This window comes from Podarcis raffonei, chromosome 1 (assembly GCF_027172205.1).
Source record: "Podarcis raffonei isolate rPodRaf1 chromosome 1, rPodRaf1.pri, whole genome shotgun sequence".
Lineage (NCBI taxonomy): Eukaryota > Metazoa > Chordata > Lepidosauria > Squamata > Lacertidae > Podarcis > Podarcis raffonei.
This window is the reverse complement of record NC_070602.1, coordinates 42528285-42546360: the sequence shown is the minus strand read 5'-3', so window position 1 is coordinate 42546360 and position 18076 is coordinate 42528285. Positions and strand designations below refer to the sequence as shown.

General features: G+C 42.8%; 1 long non-coding RNA gene across 2 annotated transcripts; it reads right to left on the bottom strand.

Annotated features, from left to right (window-relative positions):
• Positions 1–259: 259 nt before the first annotated feature.
• On the bottom strand, positions 260–5037 carry LOC128410932 (uncharacterized). 2 transcript variants are annotated; one of them, XR_008329638.1, is made up of 4 exons: positions 4754–5037; positions 3388–3504; positions 3085–3236; positions 260–564 (listed from the first exon to the last, which is right to left on the bottom strand). It is a non-coding gene; the product is annotated as an uncharacterized LOC128410932 (long non-coding RNA). The 2 variants fall into 2 exon arrangements; XR_008329637.1 differs by lacking the exon at positions 3085–3236.
• Positions 5038–18076: the final 13039 nt, after the last annotated feature.

Below are 18076 nucleotides of genomic sequence, written 5' to 3'. Positions count from 1 at the left end.
CTGAAAAGTAGTGCTAAGTGCAGGCTGAAATCATTGAGTTTTTGAAGCAGTTAGTCTGGATTGTATTCTTTCTATCCATTTTCGGAAGGGGAAATGTATCCCCCCCCCTTTATTTCAGTGTCTTTGCAAAGCAGTTCAAAATAATTTGCAATGCATCATTTAACATTATGCAATTACTGCCTCCATCTTTCTAACAGCTGCAAAACAACGAGACACGTTGTCGTTCCTCTTTGAAGCAAAAGCACATGTCACACCACTGTTGTGTCTCTATGAAAATATGTTACATTTTGATTGCGTTCTGCGCTTTAGTCCTTTGGCATCTTTGACCTTATGTCTCACTCAAGAATTGCTAACAAAATTAGCTCAGCTAATTTCAAATGCGTCAGAACTTGCCATTTCTTGTCCTGTCAAAATGTTCCGGGTGAAATTGTTCATGCAGCAGAAGGTGAGTGGTCAGTTTTGATCGGGGCTGCTGGCGGAGAATACTTTTCTCGGGCTCTGAACCAGCATGGGCCCCAAACTCTCAGCTTTCATTTTTTTTAGAACAGTAAGTCAATCTGACACCTATAAAGAAAGTTAGAAAGGAAAATGTGCAGATAACGTTGTCAGGCTTTGGCAGGCAAATACAGAAAAGCTAGGTATGTTTAATCATTGTTGCTATGCAATTGCAGAAAGGAATGCTGACCATCCTCGCTTGGGCTTGAGAGAGACCCTCCCAGGACAGTAGAAAAAACAGGAGAAGAAGCTTGTTTCTGTTGCTGCCAATCTGAACAGAGGATAGTCTTCCTGTGTACTGAGGTACCTTCCTCCACATCCCCATTATTTCACTTACTCCCCAAGTGTGCTGCCTTAACATTATCAAACACAACCAGCTGGCTTTGGCATATTTCACTCTGAAGTATTTCCCTTGAAATAAATGAGGAAGAATTGCAGCTATAAAAATGAATGTGTTGCCGAAAATGTTATTTTTGTTTCAAACCTTACAGATCGTGGACAGAGTGGATTGCTTTGGAAAATGGCAGAAGGATATATCTAGATTTATCTGGCAGGGCAAAAAGCCCCGAATAAAGTTTAAAATATTAACAGATTCGAAAGAAAGAGGGGGGTTTGCCCTGCCGGACTTGAGGTTGTATTATGAAGCTGCAGCCTTCTGCTGGCTGAAAGATTGGTTTTTGTTGGAAAACACCGATGTCCTAGATCTGGAAGGTTTTAATAATGCTTTTGGATGGCACGCATACCTATGGTACGACAAGGTTAAAGCACATAAATTGTTTAAAAGCCACATTGTCAGAAAAGCAATTTTTGCAGTCTGGATGAAATATAAAGACTTACTAGAGAGTAAAACTCCGAGGTGGCTATCACCAGTGGAGGCCAAGGCCCGAAAAAGACCCAATATGGAGGCCTATTGGCCGAAATATTGGGAATTGACTGAAAAAATTGGAGACAATTGGAAGTTGCAGAGCCAGGACAAACTAAAAAATAAGGTGCGAGATTGGCTACATTATGCTCAAATTCAAGAGGTTTTCAAAATGGACAAAAAAGTTGGTTTCCAGGTGGAAAAGTCGAAACTAGAGACAGAATTGTTAGAACCAAAGACAAAGCTGTTATCTAGAATGTATAACTTGCTGCTTATGTGGAATTTACAGGATGAGACAGTTAAATCTGCTATGATTAAATGGGCACAGGATGTTGGACACAACATTATGTTTGAAGACTGGGAAAGGTTATGGAACACCGGAATGAAATTCACGGCCAGTACGGCCTTGAAGGAAAACATTATGAAAATGATATACCGGTGGTACATGACCCCAGTCAAGTTAGCTAAGATACATCACCTGTCTGACAATAAATGTTGGAAGTGTAAGGAAGCAGAGGGGACTTTCTTTCACCTCTGGTGGACATGCCCAAAGGTTAAGGCTTTCTGGGAAATGATTTACAATGAGTTGAAAAAGGTATTTAGGTATACCTTTCCCAAGAAACCAGAGGCCTTCCTGTTGGGCATGGTAGACCAGAAAGTGTTAAAGAAGGACAGAACTTTGTTTATGTATGCTAGTACAGCAGCAAGAATACTCATCGCAAAGAACTGGAAGACACAAGATTTACCCACGCTGGAGGAATGGCAGATGCAGTTGATGGACTACATGGAGATAGCTGAACTGACCGGCAGAATCCGAGATTTGGATGTAGAAACAATTGAGGTGGACTGGAAAAAGTTTAAAGACTACTTGCAAAAGTATTACAAACTGTATGAATCTTAAGACGGTGCATGATTTGGAAATGATACGCTTTAGCAATTATGATTAAGTAAATAGTAAACTAAGTGATAAAAGAGAAAAGGAGATAATATGAAATTGAACATGTTACGTTTATTTTAAAGGTATAAAAATTGTGACATAATACATTGAATATAGATACATAACATGTAAAAGTTACAATAAGGTATGACATAAGGTAACAAATTGCTGACATTGTTAATATAAAGAATGCAGAATCGGAAGGGGTGGGGAAGTCCAAGTTGGGATTTTTGTTAAAAAAAAAAAAAATGGTTTCTTGTAAACTCCTTATTTGTTTGTAATGTATAAAATTTGGAAAGAAACGTAATAAAAAATATTATAAAAAAAAAAAAATGAAATAAATGAAGCTTCCTTCCTACTCGGAAAAAATTGTGATATTGCCATGTTCACCACCCTCTCCAATTTTCCATGTCCCCCATACGGCTGCTAATGGGCTGTTTGTCATCACTGGGCTGTTATTTATACAGGAACCAGGAACCACAAATGTAAAATACAAAATGAACCAGCAAATACAATGAAAAAACCATCAAATGCCCTACAGCTGCAGCAAGTCAGTATTCATAGACTCATAGATCAGAGTTGGAAGAGACCCTGAGGATCATCTAGTCCAACCCCGTAAAATGCAGCTGTCCCTTATGGGGATCAAACCTGCAACCTGGGTGTTTTCAGCACTGTGTTCTAACCAACTGAGCTATTCCTGTAGAATGAATTTCAGCACACGGGTGGTTTTATTCATAAAGGTTGGTAAAATGTGTGTGTATTTTGCTGACAGCTGTGAAGCTATACATACTTAATAGTATCTCTTGCTGGTTGTATCTTTGTTTTGCTTTTCCTCCCCGAAGCTCAAGGCTATGTAAATTGTATCCCCCTCTTCCCTTTTAATCTTCACAACAGCCCTGTGAGGTAGGCTAAGTTGGTAGTTCAGACACCAAATCTGTGAAACTGAACATACTTAAAGTATTTATTTGCTTGTTATTGATCAGGGTTGGCAAACTTTTGGCTTTTTTTGGGGGGGGGAGAGATATTTTGTTGTAAGTATTGAGACTATGAAATGTTGCAGTTAAATCAAGGGGGGGCTGATTTACTGACTCACTTTTTCTTTATATGATCTGTGTATGGCATGCCATATTTGTTTCTTTTTTTTTCTACCAGGAGTTAAGGGTTGGGTCAGTTGTTCTCCCTTCTCCCTCCTTCTGTCTTTGTAAGAGGCCTGTGAGGTAAAATAGGTTAATATATGCACATAAGCAGAAGCTTTTTGCTAATGGATTGCCTGGTGGAATGGGCAGGGCAGGGGGAGTGTTGTGATACACTTCAGGCTTATTCTATGGTAATTGGTTTGTAATGGCAGTCACCCACTGTGGAAACTAGTGAAGGTTAGCTCTCAAGAAGGATTCAGTTTTGCGTACTTTAAAATATATAATTATTTGCAGAGAATTTTTTTAATAAAGACTTTCTTCTTTTATTGGGAAAAAAACAAGGAGTTGTGGCAAAGGAATTTCTTTATTGCCTTTTTTTTTCATTTCCACAGCCAATATTCTGCAAGGTAGGAGCCATCTGGAGTGATAATCCTGCCCCCCTTTTGGTTGCTGAAAGCAAGAGTCAGTAACACAAGGGATGTCACGTTGCACGAAATGGGGGTGGAAGACCATAAGATGTGCTGCAGAGTTGGGAAAATGAGAGATTTAATGCCAAAAAACATTTTATACATCCACTCCGTCCACAAAATGCATTGGGCTTGGGCTCTCAGTTGTGAAACAGAACATTTATGTTAAGGTTGGAGGGATCCACTTATTCATTCATCTGGCCATATGATGGTCAGGTGCAAAAGAGAATGGCAGTCATGCACTGCCATTAATAGGACCCAGTAACATAGGAGTTTCCCACAATGTCTGCCCCTTAAGACTCTTGATTGTGAAGCAATCAGTATCGTTATCACAGGTTTTTCCCCCTTACTTTCCTCCCTCTCACTATAGTCTCATTATTCTACAGGCACAATTCAAGTTACTTATCTATTCTTGATTAAATGATACACCACGGTCTTGGAACTACTCTGTCTGTTGCCCGGTTACAATGTGAATTTATGCCCTACTTTTCAAGGAAAGAAGCTTTCAGAAAGCAAATGAATGACCAAGACTGGATTTCTGAAGATCCTTACTTAGAGGCATCCAGAAGCAATACTTTGTATTTCTTTAGGACATTCCTTCACTCCATGTTGTTCCTCATGAGTCCAGAGGAACATTGCCCGGCTATTGTTTTATTGTTTTAATATGCTGTAAACTGTTTTGAGATTTTTATTAAAAATATAAAGCGGTATAGAAATTTAATAAATACATGCACATACACATACATACAAATAGAGATGGACGATGCTGGTGTGGCAGGCAGTGGGTCCCCATTGATACCAACCAGGCTATTGAGGCCCTGATTCAAGAATATCAAGCCCTGAAAGGACTGCTTACCTTCCTATGATGGCAAGTGGCAGTTGTGCCCTGGCATAGCCATGGTCCTCACCCAGCGCAAACTTCTGACTGTTGGGAGATGGCACCCCATCTTTCTCTGACTATGTGTGTCGCTGGGAGTCTTGTATTCAAGTGGACCTATCACAGGCAAGCTGCATTTGAATGGACCTATCTCAGGCAAGCAAGGGGTAAGTGAGGCTTTGTGGAGGACCTGAGTGAAGACCAGGGGCTGAAGTCTGCTCACTGGGAGTATAAAAGTCCTTGCCATGGGCATAGCCAAGCGGGTGGGGTCAGGAGGGTACTTCCTCTCCTAAATAAAGCAAATCACTAAAAATACTTAACTAACTGAGGTTCTGCCCCTCCTAACATAAATCTTGGCTACACCTGTGAGCCTTGTACAGTACATAATGGTCAGCTCAGTCAAAGCTGGATTTGGAGGAATGAGGAAGCTCCAGAAAAGGCTTTGGAAGTACCGGTAGCTGAAGATCTGAAACAGAGCAGAGATCGGTTGAAAACTGGAGGCCTAGGTTCAGCCGGTTCTTTGGCAGAACTGGTATTGTGAGCGTGAGTTCTTCATCCAGCAGAGAAGGGGAGGAGTTTCCTTCACAGCCAATCAGAATGGCCTGACATGAAATCATTAACATTTTAAACTCTTTAACGTAACTGAATCTGTATCAGTTAGCCAACAATCTATTTTACCAAATCACATTTGCTAACGTTTGCAGTTCCATCTGTGCTGGCTCAGTTGGTTAGAGCGTGGTGCTGATAATGCCAAGGTCACAGGTTTGATCCCCATAAGGGACTGGCTGCATCTTCCTGCATGGCAGGGGGTTGGACCCGCTGTTCCTCACGGTCCCTTCCAACTCTACAGTTCTATTATATGCCAAAAGAGTTCTTTGAGTCTCCCTTTGACCTTGAGGCCCTGGGACAAATTGCTTTCCTCTTCCAACCCCAAATAAACCTTGCCCTCTCACATCACTCAACTGTGTTTCTTTGGATTCTCTGGAGAGGGGGAGCAACGAACAACACAGATTATGCCTGTAGCAGAGATGTGTTGGATCAATGCATGGCTAATAGGCAATTCAAACAAAAATGGCTTGCCCCCCCCCCAATGTTCAGCTAATGGAGCAATTCAGGAGAGAAAGCCCTTCTCCCTAAAGAACACATTGGTAGTTCTTTTACAGTCAAAGGACCTAATGAAAACTATTGAGTGTATTTAGAAACACCAGGTGTCTCAACAATGAAAGTGCAGATAAGCTATGTATTACTCATTATGAGATGTTTATATGTACTTCCTTTTCATATAATACTTTGTTTTTAAATTGTGTCAGTTTTTGCTGCAAATAAGAGGGTGAAGATGCTGCAAATGTGGTTGTTGGTTGGTTTGTTTGTTCATTCCATTTAATCAGGTGCTAATAAGCATAATTCTCTGCATGATGCACAAAATAAAACAGATTAAAAATCATCGTTCCAATAAAGCAAGACTCACTCAAGCGGTGAATAAAACAAACTGTAAAAGCAAAACAGTCACCCCAAAGCAGAGCTCGAAAGAGTAAAAACATCATAGCAGAAACAAATTCAGTATACAAAATGAGTTGTAGATGAGAGGAAAGTGCTCAGTTCTTTATCCAAGTGCATTCTCTTCCCCTGTATATTTTCTTTTGTGTTAACTGTGTTTCTTTGTTGTGACATTGTTATGTCTTAGCTGCCACGAGTTGTCTTAGTCTTTCGATTGCTTGCAACCATCCCCACTATGGACTGTCCTGGGCTCCAGCCTTGCTATAGAACTACTTCCTTTTGTACACACAAGTGACCCGCTTTCCCAGTTATTCTGCCTCTGGAGTTTAAAAAGCCATTTAGCATTTCCAACTCATCGATAGCCAGTTGGGGTGCTCAAAATACATTGAATTTTCCACTGTGGGAAGCAGGTTAGCTGGTGCAGGTTATTAAAAAGATTATATAATGCCAAGTGTACCCAAGCAGCTTACATCAGAGTGTAATAGAAAGGAAACAAACAAGATACTTGCCATTTCCAAGCTGTTGGTACTTGTAAAAACAAATAAACACACATGTGGATTCGCGGATGCCTAGAATTGGCACCCCACTTGCATCTTGAGGGTTAGATTTGTTTTCTTCTGATAAGCTCAGTGGGGGTGAGGGAAAGACAAGGATTGCTGGATGCCAGAGAGTGGTGGGAATGAAATTGCCACAGAACAGTGGTTCCCCATTCGTGGTCTGCAGACCTCAGGAAGTTGGTGGCACATACCCATCAAGTGTTCAGGACATCCCATTTGGAGGGGGTGCTCTTGCGTGGGTCATGTGATGCATGCGGGAGCATGGTCTGTAAGACGCATGTCCTGGTTTGGGGATCATTAAGATAATGATCCCATCTCCAAAGAAATTCATTTTTTCTTCTTCTGTGCGGTCTGTGAAATATCTGTTCAGCTACACTTTTTTATGTAGCTAGATTAAAGGTAAAGGTAAAGGTACCCCTGCCCGTACGGGCCAGTCTTGACAGACTCTAGGGTTGTGCGCCCATCTCACTCAAGAGGCCGGGGGCCAGCGCTGTCCGCAGACACTTCCGGGTCACGTGGCCAGCGTGACATCGCTGCTCTGGCAAGCCAGCGCAGCACACGGAACGCCGTTTACCTTCCCGCTGGTAAGAGGTCCCTATTTATCTACTTGCACCCGGGAGTGCTTTCGAACTGCTAGGTTGGCAGGCGCTGGGACCGAACAACGGGAGCTCACCCCGCCACGGGGATTCGAACCGCCGACCTTTCGATTGGCAAGCCCTAGGCGCTGAGGCTTTTACCCACAGCGCCACCCGCGTCCCTAGCTAGATTAGTATCTAGCTAGATTAGATTAGATTAGATCTAGATTAGATTTAGATCTAGATTAGATCTAGCTAGATTAGATCTAGCTAGATTAGTAGCTAGATTAAGTTGTGCATATAAGAGGCTAGGAATTTACCTGGAATGGTTTGTTTAATAGTATGATTAATGTGTGGTACTTGGGAAGTGAACTGATTTTCTTAACTCATGTGATTTTAAAAGGATGAATTTTTATTTTTATTTGTAATATTTTACTTCCTGGTGGTTAGAGGATATTTTGTTTAGCTGTTTGCTATGTTTATTATGAATTTCCTTTGCATTTCTTGAGTTTATTTTTATGTTTGATATGAAAGAGGATGCTCTAATTGTTTACTGTGCTTTATAGAATGTAAAAATGCTCTGGTATTTTTATATTTGTTGTTTAGCAAAGACATTTTCACCTATGTTTTAAACAGATTTAGATTTAGATTTAAATATAAGCAGTATATGAATTGGCCAAATCAAATAATTAAAATAAATAACTGTGCACATTTTTCTCTCTCTTTTGGTCTGCAGATTTGTGTTCCTTCCTCCCGGCACCACCTCATTTCTGAAGGAAGGCTTCTTGCTTCCAGCAACTTTCTTGAGTGTGCTCATTAATCTCACTAGACTTGCTGGTACTTCTCCTGATCTGTAGTATTCATTCTAGTTGGGTTTCTGTTATTATGAACAACCTTCATTCATTCTGGGGATATTGGGTTCTCCCTTCCCTTTCAGCTTAATATCTAAATATATTTATAGTCACTTGATGTGTTGTTGAGCTTTCGTAAACTACTTGATTCACAGTCATACAAACACTGTATTTCTTGTCTACTGAAAATCTTCCTCTTTCGAAAAGCCTTTGAAGTGAAGATCTTTATCTCAGTCTGTGCCTGTATTTCAATTATTAACTGTTTTCCTATATGGAATTGTTTTTTAATTGTTTCCTATATGGAACTGGTTTTAATTGTTTTTACAATTATTTTATTGTTGTATCCCACTCTGAGACCGTACGGTAAAGGCTAGGTAAGAAAACTACCGGTACTAACTAACTAAAATATACTTATTATATTGGTTTGCTAACATCTACATTATTTGGATAGCATAGGGCAGAGGTGGTCAAAATTGTCCGACTACAGCTCCCATCATTCCTGACCATTGGCCATGCTGGTGTGGGACATTGAAAAACAAGTCCACAGAAATTGCCACCAGGACAAGTGTGTTTCCCCCCCCCCCATCTGTTTCTGAGCTCCTAGAAAGTGTAATATTGCTGGGGGCAGGTAGCCAGGACTGAAGTAAAGAGGAAAATCATGCTTAGAACTTAAGAACATCACAGGTGCTTTTCGGATAAATACCTTTATCACTGCAGGGTTTGTTTTCCAATGCACTCAGGAACTTGGGAAGTTGCCAGATACGGAGTCAAATCACTGGACCATTTTCTACACTTGACTGGCACTGGATCGCGAGGGTTTCAGGAAGGGTTTTCAAAAATGTATCATAATAACTATTGAAAGAAAGGACAAAAGTAGTGTGATTGTTGCTTGTTACCATAATGATGTCTTGATCAAATACCACAAACATTCAGGAAATAAGGGTAGGCTTGCTATTAACGTTCTGTTCCTATAGGAACAAATAGACAGGGGAAAACAGGAAGCTAGACTAATGTGGCTGCTTCAGTGCTAAAACACCGTGGGGTTTTGTTTTCTCTGCACCAGATCTGGCAGAGGGAGGGAGGGAGAGAGAGAGAGAAAGAAGGAGGGGTTTATGTTCCCTTCGGGAAAGAGGCACAGCAGAAACCATGGTGTTTTCAGGATATATGGTTTATTTACACCTATATACAACCTGAGCCTGCGATGGACGGGTTCACAGCATCAACATCCCAAGAGGGTCTTGCTTCTCCCATCGCCACAGCCTTGGATTCCAGCAGAGATGAACCATGTTCACTCTCTGCTTTTCCATTCAGCTTTTAACTCACATAGCTCAACTCTAACCTTTTGACCAGAACCATTCTTTGGTTTCCCTTCATGGCCCATCACCCAGGCTGGCCTGGCTATTCCAGCAATTGAATCTGTGCTGGATCCAAGAATTAGAAGGGGACCCAGGCATTCAGCCCCCCTACCCCTCAAAACAGTATCCTTTTTCAGCTTTCAGACAGAGGTGCTGTAAAGCTGCTAGGGTGCAATTATTGAAATAACTACAACACTGCAATTTTTAAATGCACATAAAATAGTCAAAGGTGGCTCGTTCCTATCAATTCCATTTTTTCTAATCCAAAGTCTTGATGTCATTTATTTCATGCTGTTTTGAACACAGTGTTAAGGGGCTGCCACAGCAGACCAGGTCTCAGGAATTGAGCCTCCTGCTGCTATAATTACAGAACTGCAATTCTCCCTATCCTTGCCTAGTTTAGCAACATAACTTACAAGTGAGAGAACAGATGCCTGAGCACTCGCCGAGTGGGAGGCTGTGGAATTGTCATGATTCTGTTTCCTCCCTGCTGTTTCTGTGCATATGAATTAAGGGGAAGCAGAATGAGACAGAGGGAGGCTCACCATATTGAGGTTTCATAACCAACTGCTCAGCCAGACCTGACTTGGTAAGGTCTCTGCAACTCTCACTCTCATGTCTAAAACCTTGACACCCACAGGTAAAGGATTGCCATAGCTGACAGAAGCAAGCCAGCAGTAAATCACACTGAGCAAGTTGGAATTAACTATTTATTAGCAAAAACAAGATCGGCACAGGAGTGTCAGGCCTAATGAGCACAGCAACTCATCTCCGGCATGTCTTCCCCCCATGAAGCAGATGCTGAGACCGTGCCTCCTCACAGCCGGCTAAATCCTCTCCTCTCCAGGGTTTCTCTCAATCAATCTGAGACTGTGCCTGCATGAAGCTAACTTCTCCACCCTTTCCATGCCTCTCCTGGTTCTGGGAGACTGCGGGAAGGGGAGCTTGCCATAGCAGGAGGGGGAGACACCTGTGAAACCTATCAAAGTCCTGCATACCTCAGCCTCCTCTCCAGCCGACTCTGCAGTCAGGTGAGTCCAACCAGAGCCCAAAGACCTCATGGGGCCACTCAGAGGCCTTTTTCCCTGTCAAGGACTCAAGGCACCTTACAGATAAAAGAAGAACAATGGTGCCTTCACACCAAGTTTTGTCCGGCATTTCCTGGGGGATTTCCTGCTTTCTGTCTTTTGCAACTGTCTCTTTAAATTCCTCTCTTCCAGATCCCACTCTTCCAGCTTCAGTGGGACCCACAAGGGCCTGGACACTTGGTCTGTCTGTCATGGTGCTCAGGCCAAGCATCCCCATGGGGTGCTTCATGGGGAGAGCTGTGGGGACCTCGATTCCAAACCAACAGAGCACTTGGCTCAGTTTGAGCACAGCCTGGCGGGCCCATTAGCCCCACCCCTTGCCTATTTTGCTTAATAATAATAATAATAATAAGAAGAAGAAGAAGAAGAAGAAGAAGAAGAAGAAGAAGAAGAAGAGACTGCCTGGCAGGGCCATCTCATGTGATATCAGTGCAATGTGTGGGATGTAATCCACTGAGAGCAATCAAGTACAACATTCCTTGTATTGCTAGAGAAGACATGCGGGGGAATGTTTGATCCAGTCAATTGAAAACTTTCTGATTCCTCCTGGCTAGAGCATCCTTCCTTTGCATGTGACTAGAGGTGGGCGTGACCTTACCTGTCCAGGTAACAAAAAGACAAGTCACACAGCACCCTCTCTCTTTTTCACTTCCTTCTTTGTTTGACCAGCTTCTCATCTAGGAATGCCCTGCTAGCTGCCAGCTAGCAGAGGCACTGGATTATTCCCCCACATGGGGTAGATCCACATGTACATATTTGTAACTAAGTCTGCCTTCAGGAATCCAACTGTGAACTGATGTGAGTAAACTTCTTTTAATGACTTTAAATATGATTGTCGTGTCTTTATTCTTTTAAGAGGAATTAAAGGGAATTTACCAGACTGAATTGTATAACACTGAGAGGCTTACACAAGCCTGCAACCAGCTATCTGCTCTGCGTGAGAAGGGGAATGTAAACTTTGCTACGTAAAGGAACTTGCTAACGCAAGTTAGGAAGGATATTAATAAACAATATATCCTCTCCTGCCACCTTGAACATTCCCACACAATGTGACTCACATTCTTGATTGAAGTGCAGTGTGTTCAGAATGACACAATTTCAGTGAAAAAGAGAATGGTGCTATTATCTCTGCTTTTAGAGGGTAAAATCCAAGAGAAAGCATGGAATTGACAAACTGACTCATCAAACGAAATGTAGGGGTGGTGGTTCAAGTTGTACTCTTCTTGGTGCATTAGGTAATTCTGCCCTGCCCCCAATATTGCATTTGATCTCCATGTGTATCTCAGTCCTAATCAAATGCATTGCGGCTCATATTCGGCATCTCTCATTTGGGTTCGACATGGCTTAGTGTTGCGTGAATATTGCAATGCAACCTACATCTAGAAATCTTCATGAAGCGGGTTGACCAAGATATAGAAATATGTTTGAATTTTATATAATGCTCTAGTTATGCTGAAAGCCACTTAAGCATTGAGGATCTCTAGAATGGTGCCTATAGAGACCTTCTCTGGAGCCTCCAGGGTCCCTTCCCAGGCACACCCCTGATGAAATTAAGATTAAAAGAAGCATTCTGCTGAACCAATAGAATGGGCTACAATGTGTGTTTGGTTGTGATGTGTGGTGCCTATTTTCTATTTTGCAAATGTGCCCACAGGCCCACAGAGTTTGGCAGCCCTCACATTAAGCCCTTGTTTTTGGTATTTGACATGCTACGCTAACTTGTAGCTGCGTTCAATGGGGCATTTCTACAGAGGTCGGTATCGCCCAGCAGAGATTGGGGGTGGTGCGCACCCTTCGTAAAAGGGTGCCACCAAAGCAATAGTCAAGGGAGTGATTTGCTTTGCAGTGTACTCATTTGATAAAAAAACAGTTGATGGAAATCTCATTGGCAAGGGATGAAATAGGTGAAACAAAACACTCAAACCAATGTTAATAAACACCACCACTTCCACAGAATCACAGCGACGCCGGGAAGCCAAAGTAATCCTGCAGTTCTGAAAGAATTCATTAAGTGGAAGTAAGTAGGAAAGTGTGAAAGATCAATTATTCTCTAGAGATTACAAGGCAGGATGTAAACAGGCCCATCATGTGTGCCCTGTAGCATGGCAGGAGTGGTTGTAAAGACTCCCAGCTGCATCTGATAATAACACTTATTATATGGGTGCACACATTAAGGTATTGGGGGGGGGCAAAGGAAATACTCCAAAGAAATAAATATACAGATGCATACATATGCACAAAACTAGCATCAGAAAACAGGCCTACTGTTCCGAGTAGAGCTGTTGAAGCCTAGGCAGACCTGGCCCCTGTACTCTAGGTCTACCCCTCTGTTTGTCTCTCGACAAAGGTGTCTACCCAGAGATAGACCTGGCATCCGGACACCTCTGTAATGGCTGGGTCTCTCCCACAGAAGCGAGACAACTCCGGCAGCAATTAACTCAGGTTTATTGCTCAAATCACTCTGGAGCTCAGTCACTCAGCGTCTGCTTCCAAATTAGCTGTTGCCGAGTCTGAGTCTGCCCCCTTCCTCTTCCCACATTTAAAGCCCCCCTTCGCTTGCTTTCCTGTTCATGCCTCTCATTAATTCTTGCTCGCCTACGCATCATGGGATGGGCTATTTCAGGTGGCCTGCCCTCTGAGGCCAAGCTTAAACGGTCAGCCTGTGTCTTCCCCTTTGAACTCCCCCCTTCCTTCTCCATGTTCTTGGAGCTCAGGCTTCTACTGCAGCTAGACTGCTCCTCCCTCGTTCCGCATTCCTGCCTAATTACCTCCTCCTGTCTCTCCAAGCTCTCCCCCTCTGTCAGCAATGGGACGCAGCTGACAACCACCTTCCATTTGCTGTTGCATCCTTCCATTCTTTCCCTGATACCCTTCACCCCCTTTAGCCCTTAATTATTTGCACTGCTTCTACAGTCACACCCAGTTTGGGAGAAATCTGGGATGGTCAGAGGAAGGCTTGGATCCAAAGCCTTCACCTAGCGATATAGCCTCTGGACCTATTTGACTGGACACTGACATGTGTTTTTTTGTTTTGTTTTGACCCAGGGGCATGTCTCTCATGTTGCCAGTTTTCAAACAGGTTGCTCACCAAAACCTAAGGGAGGACATAAAATTCCTTGCTCCTCCCTGGTAAGTGCTGAGGCCACCACCAGCACCCCTGTTAGACCTACTTCTGGCTTCAAGGCTCCAGTTGGGAGAAATCATTGAAATGAGAGTGGAGAACTGGTAAATGGAGAAAGGATGGGGTAACTCTCCTCCTCCCTGCCCACAAATTCTCCCCTAGAAGTGGTCTATTCACCCAGTGTATTTGCCTTGAAAGAAAGTGAGGACACGGGACCTCCATGTTTCTCTGTTGCCATCCAGTTGCATCCACACCCTCTTGGACTTCTGCCTCTACAGTCCACCGCACTGGATAGTAGGTCTAAAGTGGGAAGTGATCTATGCATACCAACTGCCCACAGGGATTTCGAACCCTGCACAATCAACGTTGCATGGGGAGCTGAGGTTCACAGAACAGGCTCCCTGCTTCAGACTTCCTCCTCCAATGCATGGAGGGTGTCTGGGCCAGGCCACAGGGGTGCAACGGAGAGGGGTAGGGTGACTCCACTCTTCCCTTCATGCCATGGTAATAATATGACAAACCTCAATGCTATTATTCATCTGGATCCCAATCCCATCATGAAGAGCTTTGTCTGTATTTTAGTTGCTCTACTTTCAGGTCTGCAACATGAGTGCTGCACCAGCTGAAGACATCCAGTTCCCAGGATAGGCTGCCCACCACCATTGCTCACTAAACCTCCCTGCCATTGAGGTTTTTTTCTTTCTTTGCTGCTGCTGTTGCAGTGGTGGCAATGCAGGCTCTCACCCCTCAGAGGAAAGGCACTACGTCTACTATAGGGGGATTCCTCAGAGCGAGGCATTGGAGCTACCAGGGCCAAACCATTTCAGAGATTCTGGCTGCTTCTGTGGCAAAGCAGCAGCAGCAGCAGCAGCACCCATGCTCCCCTTGGGCCACTTCACCCCACAATGTCTTCCTCACAATGTCTAGCAGGGGAGCATTAGGCAGCTCTGCAGCTGGCTGGAGAACAAAGCTCCACCTGAGATGAGCAGCTCAAGTTGCCAAATGGGAGTGCCATCAAGAGCATCAGAACACGCACCGATGGGTTTTTAAAAATAATGGACCTTGATTTTCTCATTCCTTCTCACTTTATCTTTCAGATTAGCAGCTTAAAGAGGCAGGAAATTGCCCTTCTTTCTCTTTAAAGCACTCTGAAATCACAGACCCGTCATTATTCTTATTAATAAGAAGACATAGAAGAAGAAAACAGCGTACCATTGCTAATTCAAGACTGTTCCCTGTATCATCTGCCTCTGTTTTTTAGTGGTGAAGCTGCCAGTAATCTCTTCTACATGAAGCGTGAAACAAGCTGGCATATTTCTCTCTCACACACACCTGGAAATCCAGGTGTGAAGTGCCAGTAGAGGATGAACTATAAGAGTATAGAAATAAGAGTAAAGCTACAGGTAAGGGATACAAATATCAAAATCAATGAAACTCACAAATAAAGGATTTGTACACCTACAGTCTTGATACCTACCCTGTTCTGTTGGCAGTGGAAAACTGTGAGAGAAGGATTGCCACAATATAATATATGCAAGCACTTTGAGCTCTCCAAATGTTAAGCATTATAATAATTCCACTGGCATTAATGGATTGAGTTTAGATTTTCATTGAATAGGCTCTTGAGGTAGTTTCCCACTGACTAGGATGCTTAATGTATGCTAAGCTGGTTAGAGGGTTTTTTGAGGGGAAAAACACCTTCTGAACAGAAGGCAGAAAAAGTCAGACCTCATAAAAATGTGTTTCTACTAATTTTGCAGTAGATCACAAATAATTTCTGAGTCCCAATTGTTTAATAACAAGGCAATTTCTTTATTTTACAAATTAGGCTGCTGAAATGAAGAAAAATTGTGTGTGTGCAGAGGTGCATGATGGTTCCTTTTTTATTCCTCATAATGCTAAAGCTGTTATATAGTATATAGTCAATTGTTATATAGTTATATAACAATTTATATAGTCAATAGCACTCTTTAGACCTTCTTTCTGAACATGCAAGAACTTAAAATGGGAACAGCCAGGTGTGCAGGCTTCTCTTCAGACCTTTTGCTCAAAGGTCTGAAGAGGGTTTCTAAGTCCATTTGGTTGGCAGTTGTTACCTTTTCTTGATTATGGAATGATTGGCAGCAGCAAACCATGTGATGGAGCATAAGCACTTACCTGATGCACTGGCGAGGTCAGCACAGTGTGGACACGCCAGCAACACCCTCCCCATCATTCCTTTCCAGTAAGTCTGCTACTGATGTTTAGCTTACTATTGTTCTAAAATAACTGTGGGCCACCTTGATTATTTTAAAAGGTGGGGCGAAGGAACCATTTGGGGAAGGATGCTGTTCCATCCCTCACCCCTGTGTTTCATGTCCTTCCCCCCCAACAGGAACTCCTATATATCTGGCTAACTCATTGGTTCTGCACATGGAGCAGACCTGTTCAGGTGTTCTGCTGAACATCTGGAAAATCCCAACTTCCCCAGCCTTGCCTTATAAGGATCAGGGAACGAGGTGGCTCTTGATGAAGGCTAGAATGTCAGAATAGCCACACTATAATAATGATGAATTTATGCTGCTTATTCAGGGAGAGGTAGCATTTGATTTCTCCATTTCTATCCTAAAAGTCATCAAAAGAAACACCCCTATCTTTCCTTTTTCTCTAAGCAAAATGAAAATGCCAACCAATATCATTTGTTCAATACAAAGATGTAACATACGCAGAATGGAATGTAACACAGAAGATAGAAATCAGGATTTTAGAAAATGTCTCTGCTGCTAGCCTAAGAACAGAAATGCCATTTCATTGCCTTCATATTGACAGCTTAAATAATGCTTTGTAAGCCTTTAATACAAGATTCTTTGGTGGGAAAATGGCAGGCAAAAAGGGTGCACGATGGGTCAGCCACATCTGAAAGATTGCTATAGGGGAAAGAACTTAGAAGCATGTCTCAACGAATGCACTGGAAATTACAGGCTGGTTAGCTTAATGTCTTTCCTAGGAAATCTGTCAGAAAGTATTGTTAAAGATAAAATAACCAACAATGTAGAAGAAACAGCTTTTCTGAACTAGAACCAGTCTGGCTTCCAGAAGGATAGGGCCTGTCTCAGATTTGAGTTCTCTGACAGCGTCAACAAGCATATAGACAGAGGTGATGGAGCAGCTAGAGGGGGCTTGGACTTTCAAAAAGCTTTCGACAAAGCACCCCACCAGCAAGTCCTAAGCAGGGGCCTAGGAAGGGGGGTTGTGGTCCGCCCTGGGTATCATCCTTGGGGTGTGTGTGACAAAATGGCACATCATGAGGGGTTGGCACTTACTGCGGGGCCTAGAGGGATGTAGAAGGTGGAGCCCTCAAGGATATGCACTGGGACTTGTGCTTTTAAACTTGTTCATAAACCATCTAGAGTTAGGGGTGAGTGTGAGGTGGCCCATGTTCCCAATTATACTAAATTCTTCAGGGTCATGGAAAGAAAAAGAGATTGTGGAGAGCTCCAAAAGGACCTTTCCAAATGGAGAGAATGGGTGGTTAAAATGGCAATACAAACACAACACAATGTAAACAAGTGTAAAACGATGTATGTCGGGGAGGCAGAATCTTAATTTCACATATACACTCTTATGGTGACAGACCAGACCATGGGGCTGTCATGGATGTTGACCCAGGATGCAGCAGCTATGAAAAAGGTAGGGGTCAAAAGGAAAAGAAGTGTATATGAAAACTTCCAGTATCATAACACCATTAGACAAATCTGTGGCGTGACCACATTTGGAATGCTGTGTACGCTGCTGGTGACCATCTCCTCAAAAAGGGTATTATTGAGTTGGAGGAGGTTCAGGAAAAGGCAACCAAAATGATCGAGGGGATAAAGTAACTAACCCATAATGAAATGTTGCGACAGAAGAGTTGACATGAGAGAGAAGTGCATTAAATGGTGTGTGGCATGGAAAAAGTGGATAGGGAAAGTTTTTATCCCTCTCTCATAATACTAGAATTCACAGGCATCTCAATGTTGGAAGGTTCAGGACAGACAAAAGAAGTTAAACCATGGAACTCACTGCCACAGGAGGCAGTGAAGGGGGGAGTCTACACACTGGGGGGAAACACCTTATAAATAAGTCAGAAATTAGATCATTATAATAAAAGGAAAGAAACCCTATGTATAAAAATTTCATGCTCCCTGGTGCATGTTTATAACACATTCACACCATTGTTTCTTTACTAATGCAGCTGAGTCCATGACCACCAACGTAGACGGCCTTAAGAGAGGAGTAG